The sequence below is a fragment of the Sinocyclocheilus anshuiensis genome, unplaced genomic scaffold (genome assembly GCF_001515605.1).
Source record: "Sinocyclocheilus anshuiensis isolate Anshui unplaced genomic scaffold, SAMN03320099.WGS_v1.1 scaffold1216, whole genome shotgun sequence".
NCBI classification, from domain to species: Eukaryota; Metazoa; Chordata; class Actinopteri; order Cypriniformes; family Cyprinidae; genus Sinocyclocheilus; species Sinocyclocheilus anshuiensis.
Genome location: NW_015544181.1, coordinates 19,143 through 28,713, shown reverse-complemented (window position 1 = coordinate 28,713; position 9,571 = coordinate 19,143).

The following is a 9,571-nucleotide window of genomic DNA, read 5'->3' as shown; positions in this document are numbered from 1 at the left end:
TAAATTATTACACGATTATGGTCTCCGGTCTGAAAAAAACCTGCATGTGATTTGGCATTTCTTTATATTTACACAGTTTACTAATGCTGCTCAAATGTGCCATTAATGTACTGACACAAAGATATACGGCTGACATCTCTATTAATTTTCACAGAAGCAAAGCAGCAGATGTTATAAATAAAAAACAGTTAACAATGTTATTGAATAGAATATATTAAAACCGTTATTGCACGACCTTCTTATAGGCTACACAGACAAAACAGTCGGAGATGCGTCGATGCATTTTTTTTTTCTATTTTACGCGTTAGTAGTAAATCAAAACTTTGCAAGTTCTCTTGTAAAATAAAATAATAAAAATCAACAACATGGAATAAACTGTGTACAGAAAACGAGTAAAGAACTCTCAACATTAGGTTACTAAAAAGGTCAGTTTAATCTCGCAAAAACTCCCGTTAATAAAAAATCTGACTACACTGCACAATTAATCTCTTACACTGTATCTTTGTTGTTTATGATGAATTCGGTACTTGCACGTACACCGCTTTTAATATTATTGGAGCTTAGATGTTCAAATAGCTGCAGCACTACGACTTTGCCACAAGGAAAAGTGCGTACGCCTGCTCAGACCCTGACGTGGCGGTAAGTACTTTTCCACAGTAAAGACATAAGCGTCCTCTGAATAACAGCAAGAATGTAAACGGACATGTTTTCTTGCTATGCTCAAACATGAAAGTTTTCCAATGCACAATATATTGACTAACTTAGAATTTCATCAGTTTCGTCTAATCTGTCATTCTTTTACTATTCTCAGGACATATTATATTTAAGGTAATTAGCTCTAGCTTAGCTATGTGGCATTAGTCTGCTCCGATAAATAACTAGCTGGCGCTCTTTTTCTATGTGGTGAGCATTTAAGTATTCTATCTCGGAACTCGTACTCGTCAAGGCCTTTCTATAGTCTGTGTTTTACGTACTTCCTGTTTATAGACATGACTTCCTCTCTGGATTTCCTCCTCAACTTGTCAATGTTTGAACTTAGAGGTTATAATTACTACAGTTATATAAAAATAAAAAAAAGTATTAGTCGTGCCCCGTGACTTTAACGTCCTGGTCAGTGTATGCTCATTCATGATGTCTGCTTTAAAGTCGTGCAAAAATCTTGTGTAAAGGCTTTCCTTATGCTTTTACAGGGTTCAATAGCTATTGAAGTTTAATCGGCTAGTAAGGCATCGCTGTTAAAAGTGAAAGTGATGTGGCGTGTGGCCAAGTGTGGTGACCCATGCTCGGAGTTGGTGCTCTGCGTTTGTCCCATCCGAGGTGCACACGCGCAGCGGTGGGCACGCGCCCGGAGCAGTGGGCAGCCATTTTGCTGCGGCGCAAAGGGGGGCAGTTGGGGGTTCAGTGCCTTGCTCAGGGGCACCTCGGTCGTGGTGTTGGGGCTGGGAGGGAGCGCTGTGCGTTCGCTCCCCCCACCTGCGGTCCCTGCCGGTGCGGGACTCGAGCCCGTGGCCTTTGGGTTGCGAGTCCGACTGCGCTGTGCGTTCGCTCCCCCGACCTACAATCCCTGCCGGTGCGGGACTCGAGCCTGCGGCCTTTGGGTTTGTCGAGTCCGACTCTCTAGCATTAGGCCACGACTTCCCCAAAAAGCGTTCTTATTTATTTAAGATTTAATTTTCTATCTCGTCCTAGTTCCATACATTCCTAATATTTCTTTAACTTGTATTTCATGCGATCTGATTTCTTTGAAGGTGCACTCGTCGGGCTCCTATAGTTAAATGGAGTCTTGTCTGCAGAGTCTATCAAGCTTTCATGGGAGTTAAGCCAGAGAATAGTTCTGTTTTACAGTTCCGATATTTATGCTTAAGCATTTTTATGCTTTCTGCTTAAAACTTAACTACATTTGATCATTTTACTAACCTTGGCATTCCATTACAATGCAATCATTTAGATTCCATGGCTGCAGATGCAGAGAACCGTGGCTCTCTCTTCATCTCTACACAGGTCACTCTTTTGGATCGGCGCTATCATGAAGCCTGTATCTATCAAGCTGATGTATACACGGTCATTCTCCCATTTGAGTTCTAGGTAAGATTTGGCTCAATGCTCCGCAGGCATCTGGTTAATTTTGCATCTACTGGTGGTGGTTCATTCGGTTTCCTCATACCTATTGGCTTCGGACTTACTCGGCTGTTGTGGCCTTCACATTACACGGACTATTGTGGCACTTTGCATAACTCTGCTATGGTGGTCATCAGGTTAGTTTGTCCATTACCGCTTATGAAGTTCGGCCTATCGTGGCCTTCACATATCACGGCCTATCGGGGACTGCGCTTAACATTGAGTATCTCTCTACTTATGATCATGCGGATCTGGCTCATTTCCTAATTTTGGGGGATAGATTTCCTCTGCGGGTTCCGGCAGTTAGATGGAGTTCTATCAAGCGTGCGCAGGAGTCTAGACTAACGAATGTTCATGTATCTGTGTATATGCTCTTTCTTAAGTCGGCGTTAGAACCCCAATACCACCTCTATCATTAACCTAAACCAATGGCCTCTCTAACATAATGTGGTGGTTTAGAATTCCTGTAATCCGCCATCGAAACTATTGCATGTAAATACTCCAGGTACAGTATGATACTCTTAGCAAACTACTGGTGGTGGTTACTTCTCACCAGTGGTGGACAGTAACGAAGTAGTTTTACTTCGTTACTATACTTAAGTACATTTTTCAAGTATCTGTACTGCCTTCGTCTTCGGCAGGAATAGCTGGAATCTACAATGTCTGATTCAAGCTACGGATGGGGCCTACGCCAAAATAATTCTGTTCTTTGTATTGGTTTTGTAAATAAATACTTTGGAGTTCTATGTTCACATCCTGAGTCTTTCTGGTAGAACTGTCATTCTGACTGACAACCGGAGAACACCAGATATTAAATAGCCTACTGTTTGAGTTATATAATGTAGTCTTGTGTTTTATTAAAAAACGCAATAAGCAGACAGACTACAGTCAAGTGCAGACCAGTATTGCAGTGCACAGGAAATAAGCAGCAGTCATATTTAAAGCAGTTTAAATTTAATATTGAGTACTGATTGATGTTCACTTGGATTTTTTTCCCGATCGAGGGGAAATAACTTAATACTCTGTCATTTATAGTCGTATGGTAAAATGTATTTTTATTTGTGTAACGTTACGTTCAAAACAATTACAAAATGGCATGCCTTTGAAAAATAAAGAGAACAAGAGAATGCGCTGCTTTAGTGCATCTTGGTCTCCTTGAGCATCTTTCCAGCGCATGCCACAAACATGAACCACAGGAAATACTTGTCTTTTAAAAGGCTTCATTTAGATTATTTGACATTAAATGCATCATATAAATCACTTTGGAATAAATCACAGTAGGCCTATGTATCATGATAAAAAAAGCGACTTTACAGTCTGGAAATACTTTAGGCTATAGCAAATAATTTTGTGGACCCCCTATCACTTTAAGAACCGCTGGTCTACAGAGAAGAAAGAACTGTCTAGACTCTGCCCCTGTACGAGTTGTGTCGAGCTATTCATTAGTCTGTTTGATGAGAAAAATATGAAATGTAGTTGCAATAAAATGGGTTATTAATCCGTACAACTGCAGCAGTGGAGGACTATTATTCTGCTGCGTGATACTGCAGAAGAACTGATGACGGCACGGTTTGATCTTCGGCTGACCAATCAGCAGAAAGGGACGTTTAATTCCCGCCCACATGTAGAAATCGAATATTCAAGCTGTTTATTCATTTTTCCACCCATTAACGAAAAACGAAAATTTAAGCTGAATTCTCGTTTTTCGTTTTTTTCCAAAAAACGAAAAAGGAGAATGTTTTCTAATTGTTCTGCTTTCAATATTAAATCAAAAAACGAATGATCGAATGATACATGATTAGGGTATGGTCCGTGTACCTATGTATAATTCGTTTTTTTTATTTGATATTGAAATCAGAAAAATGAAAAACGGCACATATTTCGTTTTTCAATTGTTCAAACAAAACGAAAAATCAAGAATCCGGCTTCATTTTTCGTTTTTACATTCAGGGATAGAAAACAAATAAACAACTTGAATATTCGATCTCAACATGTGGGCGGGAATTAAATGCCCCTCTCCGCTGATTGGTGAAACAAACATTACAACATAATAGTCCTAAAAAAAAAACATAATAATAGTCCTCTGCTTCTTTGGATTCTTAACATGTTTATTTCTATACTACATTTGATCTTTTTCTGTTCATCAAACAGCCAGATTAATGAATGGCTTGACACAAACCGTACCGAGGCAGAGCCTTTTGGTCCTTTGGCACACCGCCTGTTTTATTATGTATTTGCCATCTGTGTGGCAAAGCTGCGCGACGCACTGCAGTGCGGGGAGAATGTATTGTAGTGAAGCGCAGACCACTATCAATTTATGTGAACATAAAGTCATAAATTTTGTTTTAGACAATACACTGTTTGTTTGGACAATGGAGGAACATAAATAATATGACAGATATGAAAGAATTTACTTTGTGTAATTTACCTTCACAGCACATCTATTATTTTTCTATTTTGAGTTTTATTCATAGATAACTTTATACAAATTTAGGAAATCATATGTTGTTATCCCACTGGCATGGAACTATTTGTTGTTCAGAGTGCTTGTTTCAGTGATTGACTTTAGTGAAATGTGAATTTGACGTCATGATTTGAAGGTGAACTCGTTTGAGTTATAACATATCCAAACCCTGAAATAACACTTCGAACAATAAGCCAGTGTCAGAAATTAACTTTCCCATAAGGAGCAACTAATTTTCAGTTTATCTATTTATTTATTTATTTATTTTTATAAATATCTTTTGATGTATCTGCAGTGTCAGAAATTAAGTTTCCCATAAGGGGCAACTGATTTTCAGTTTTATTTATTTATTTATTTACCTTTTGTATGTCATCTTTAATGTTAAATTCTTACATCAAATACATTAGAATAATATGAGGCTGTTACCAATTAAATCAGTATTCAGAGATATAGAACGTGCGTAGATGCTTTCAGATGTGTTTACAGTTTAATGCCGATCAGACGGCTGTACGTGCATTTACATAGCAATTACAAATGTATAATAAAATGAGATTAATGTTTTATACAACATTTTTAATACAGAAATATTAATAAAATGAAATTATACTTGAATTATGAAAGTAATATCGCCACTAGGTGGCGGTAAGTCATTGTGTTAATAAAGGAGCCTTTTATTCAATCAATTTGTTCAAAATGCTTCATTCATTCATTTAGGAATAAAATCAAGTTGCTGTCTATAATACTTGGTCATTGAATAGTAATGAGTTTTTCAAAGACTCTGTCTCACTCTATGTGCCTACTGCGAGTCAGTCACACAACGGTTCTGTGACTTATAATAAAAAAATAAAAAATGTTCATGCCATCAGTTAGCTGGCCAATACTCAATATTAATTAAATAAACTGTAATAACAGTTTATTGTCTAAATCTACCTATGTTCACATAAATTAAAGAGGTCCTATTATGCTCTTTTACAAAGTCTTGATTTTGCGTTGTAGTCCAAACGAGTCGTTCGTTGTAGTTTTTGAAAAGTGATTTCTGTTAAATAAAATATCTCCTTTTGAATTGGAATTTGAGCTTTGTAACTTTGCAGATCTTTTTTATGCTCAAACAGCAACATTACAGACTAACTTAATTAGAAAAAGCATAATAGGACCCCTTTAATAGTGATCTGCGCTTGTCTACAATACATTCTCCCCACGCTGCAGTGCATCGCGCAGCTTTGCCACACAGATTTTAATAGGTGGTTAGCTATAATAAATCAGGCAGTGTGACAAAGATGCAGGCTAGTAGGTAGTTGTGAGTGCAGGTGCGAAGTAAATTCATATTTATGAGATAAACTAATATTTCATGGGTAGGTTGCAGAATTTATGCCCACACAAAAGAAAGCTCTGTCTAGTCTCTGCCTTGGTACGGTTCGGGTCAAGCCATTCGTTAATCTGGCTGTTTGATGAAGAGAAAGGGATAAAATGTAGTAGAAATAAACACATTAAGAATCCATAGAAACGGATGACACTTATTATGTTTTTTAAGGACTATTATTATGTTGTAATGTTTGTTTGACCAATCAGCGGAGAGGGGTGTTTCATTCCCGCCCACATGTAGAGATCGAATATTCAAGCTGCTTATTCGTTTTCTATCCCAGAACGTAAAAACGAAAAATGAAGCCGAATTCTTAATTTTTTGTTTTGTTTCAACAAATGAAAAACGAAATTTTATAAATTATTTTATAAAATTTGATCAAATAAAAAAACGATTGGGCGGAATATACCCTGATTTAATATGACACCAATATTTTAGATACCAATTCAATTTTACAACTCTCTATTTAAATTGATACCACAGCAAAAATCACTAGCCAAAAATAAACATAAATATAAAGTTTAAACATTATTAAAGACAAGTGACAGCCAGTAAATAAGAACAAATGAACAAATTACAAGTAATAGCACAATTAAATATAGGCCTACAGCACAAACATAAAAATGAAAAGATGCTTTAGATTATTATGTTTGTGTAGATGTTCAGGTACAGAAAATGAAAAATCACATAGAAAATAACATTTGCATATTCTTCACTCTGTGTTGCACCTTGATTTTTCATAGCCATTTGAAATTAGAGGCAACCACTGCATTTTAATCATGAATTGAAAATAAAAGTGCAATGTTTGATTTATATTAGACAGTATGATTTCAATATCTGAAGCAAAAACAGAATAACCTGACTTTAGCTTTGTGAAATTATGCTACATATAACATCTGTATGAAACAGAAACAGCAGGTGGGCTGAATGAGACGCAGATTCACTCTCTGACAGCAGGCGGCGCTTATGGTACAGTAATACAGCGTTTCCTTGGTTACCGCTGTAAACACAGAAGCGCTGCGTGTATTAACACTAAATTATGTTTTATTCTGCGCGTATTAACACTAATTTAAATGCATTATATGGAGACAAAATGAAAAGAAAATGCCATTTCTGAAAACAGTCAGTTCCGTTCCCCTCAGAAACACATTCATATAAAATACAATATTTGGATTTTCGTCCTATATTTTGCGCATCGTGAACAGTGATCTCGTCTGTCTGATACAGTATTTTCTCCTCTTTGTGTCCGTCTTCAGCATCCCTGGCCTCTGTTAACGCCCGTTTACAGACTAAGTATAATAATAACGTAATATTTCCACACAAATGGCCATTGGGAAAATTATTGCAGTGCAGTTTGTGTGCAGGCACGGAACAGAAGATAACGTTAGTCTTACAAAAAAAAAAAAAAGTAGATCGGTGCATCTGTACTCCAGTGTATAAATTCAATATAGATTAATCATTGTTAAAGTCATAAAGATACTTGACAGGACAGGTATTTTGACATACTTTTGTATGTATTTGCCCGTTCAGGCGGCTCGCGTGTGTCAGAGACAGTCACAACAGAACACAGCGCGCAAGTACTGAAAGGAGTTGTCTTTCGCGCCCAAATACTTTTTAATAGCTTGAATTTTTTAATTAACAAGTCTTAAAACATGCAAATGATAAAATGTTGTGACGACACTGCAGTGGCCCGATCAGGCAAGTGACAAATCCATCTACTGTACCAAACGTCTTTCACGTTGGTCATCGGGCAGTACTTATTGTCAAGCCCTGCTAAAAATCAGTCTACTATATCAATAATCTTAGAAACTGGCTATCATTACGGTACATTTTCAGGTTACAGGGTCAACTGGTTTAAGAGTGAATCAATGCCTATAAAGGTCAGATATATTTCCATTTTCCAAACTTTCCCATTTAAAATATCGCAATATAAACGTACATATTTAGGAATTGAGGTCACAAAAATTCAGTCATTATTTAAAGTTAATTTCCCCCCTCTAGTGACTAAACTGCAAAATAATATTCAGTTCTGGAGATCCCTGCCCATTTCTTTAACAGGAAGGGTTATATTATTCAAATGCTCTTTCTCAATATTTTTACCGAAGATTTTTTTCAAAGAACTAGATTCCATTATTATACCCTTTTTGTGGGATTACAAAGCATTTCGCGCCAAAGAATAAGTAAAACACACCTTTGTAAATCTAAAGCTGTTTGTGGAATGGCACTTCCAAATTTTGCCCTTTACTACTATGCTTGTGCTCTTCAGACTATCATAATGTGGCTAGATCATACTGTAGCACACTCAACTTTGATCCAAATGGAAAGAAAGGCATGTAGACCATATGATATTGGTGCAATCATACTGTCTCCTATAAAGATAGACAAGTCAGTATATAGAAATAACTGTATAATTCATAGTGCAATTCGTATTTGGAAGAAGATCAAATCAAAATTTGCAATTAAGCCATTGTCTTTCCTTGTACCAATCAGCGGGAACCCTTCATTTATCCCTTCTACTATGGATGCTGCTTTTACAAAATGGAGGGACTTGGGTCTTCAGACTATTGGAAACCTATTCATAAATGGCACTTTTGCCTCCTTTATATGGTTTGCATGCAAGTAACTTTTTAGATATTTGCAGATTAGGAATTACTTTAGAAAGCACATACCCTGTCTAAATGAGGCTACTTCTGCTAGTTTGGATGATCTCTTGGGGCATAGAGGTGGGGTCAGTCATCTGATATCTTTACTGTAACTCATTGTTGTCAAAGAACTTACCTTCTACTGAGAGATTAAAATTGCAGTGGGAGCAAGAATTGGGGGAGGAGATATGTTCAGAATTCTGGGGTGACGCACTAGAGAATATTCATATATGCTCTGTCAGCTCTAGGCATTGCCTTATTCAATTTAAGATTATCCATCGACTCCATTATACTAAAACAAAATTGCATAGACTTTTTCTAGATGTCTCCCCATTTTGTGACAAATGTCAGACTGATGTAGCCACTCCCTTGCATAGTTATGTTCTTTGTTCTAAGTTAATCTCATTCTGAACTGAAGTATTTAACCTCTTCCACTCAACAAGTCAATGCTCTAACTGCAGAAATGTAGTAATTACATTTTTTTGGCTGTAAAATTGGAAAAATGCAGCAATGCACCGGTGATGACACAGTAAGCAGGGTCTTACATATTGTGGCACTAACCCCACCAAACACAACAGTGGCCAAAAGTGATGTGTGGATTTTTTTTTTAATGACCCCACATTTCACTTAAACCACTAAAATACAAAGGGGAAAAAAAAGCACTTGGTGTTGCCAACTGCTTATAATCGAAAGTAGCTAAAACTGGTCACTTAATGTTGCTAGATGACCTCATAAAGGTGAGTTCACTGATCTATATTTATATTTATATAGATCAGTGAACTCACCTTTATGACGTCATGGGAGAGTCTCGGAATATACATAAGGTTTGTCCAAGAAACTGATTTTGTTGCTAGGATTTTGAAAAAAAGTCTCTAAAGGGATGAGGAAGTGTAGTGACAACTAAAAAAAAAAATAGCAAAAGATAGTAATATAATGGCATTTTAGGCTTTTATGATTCAAGAAACACGCCGTCAAGTCTGGTAGTGC